This window comes from Elgaria multicarinata, chromosome 8, assembly GCF_023053635.1.
Source record: "Elgaria multicarinata webbii isolate HBS135686 ecotype San Diego chromosome 8, rElgMul1.1.pri, whole genome shotgun sequence".
Taxonomy (NCBI): domain Eukaryota; kingdom Metazoa; phylum Chordata; class Lepidosauria; order Squamata; family Anguidae; genus Elgaria; species Elgaria multicarinata.
Genome location: NC_086178.1, coordinates 16,657,720 through 16,658,940, shown reverse-complemented (window position 1 = coordinate 16,658,940; position 1,221 = coordinate 16,657,720).

Here is a 1,221-nt window from a genome sequence, read left to right as displayed (position 1 = left end):
CAGTACCCTTCTTGTATTTTGCTATGTCCAAACCTGGATATAATCGTAAGTAAGAAGAGCAGTACCGTGGGCAGGGGGGCAGGGGAGTCTTAGATACCATTCATAATAGTATTTCAACTCAAATAAACTTAGTTGATACTTAGCTTGGAATGCATCTTCCAATTTTAGAGGCCAAGATGGGTAAAATATAATAATAATATTCCTAGAGAGGATCTTTTAAAACCAGTACACAGCAAATTTTATTCCAAAAGCATTGGAGGCATGGTGGGGGGGGGAGTTCAGATGAGTCTCTACATATGCTGAAATCCATGAAGTGAATTGGAAGCATTAAGAGCATACATGTTTTATGTGTGCCCTATGGGACCTGTATAAGCCCTAGAGAATCCTAGGTGGCTATCTAGGACAGCATCTTGAAAGTGGTTTCAATGCCCCACTAGGGTGCATGCACTGCTTGCTACTCAAGAACAGTAGGAGGCAAAGAAAAGATGGAAGTCATGATGGTACAGAGAATTGGGAGAACCGTGAAGTCCCCATTGCCCAAGGAGAGTCCAAAATTGTCGCCAGCTATGTTGAACCATACCAACAAACCAGTTCTAGCAGTCCATCTCCAACAGGACCAGGTCTTTTGTAAAGCCAATGGGTCTTCATTGCCCATTCAAGACCAGGCCACCCAAAAATACTTTGCATTATGATAATAGACAGTTCCTGGGAAAACCCAGTTCCAGCAAAAGTTACTGTGAGGACTGCAGCTAAGCTCAGAGGGAACAGGGAAAGCCCAGGAATGTTAACACACCCTCCACTACGCCACTGAGAACCATGCAACACGTGAAAGACCCAAACAACTTTATGAAGGGTAGAGGGAAGCTGAGTAAAGTGTGAGTAGCTGGCATGTCAACGGGACTTGGGGTTGGGTGCAGGATCATTGGGAAGAATCAAGTAGAAGGAAAGAAAGAGGAATATCAGTAGTCTGGCATTTGACTATGCCAATGGACAATGAGTGAAAAGCACTTTCGAAGCCCAACCCGCCATTAGGATAAAAAGAACAGATGAGGAGGGGCACAAATTATTGCATTTTTCTACCCCTCCTCTGCATAATCATGAATAGTATTTGCAACTTTCTTAGGTCATAACTACAAAGACAATCTTAACAGGTTCTGATACTGGACTTTTCTCAAAAGGCAAAATGTAAGGTACTTGCTGATCACCCCTTAGTATTACCAT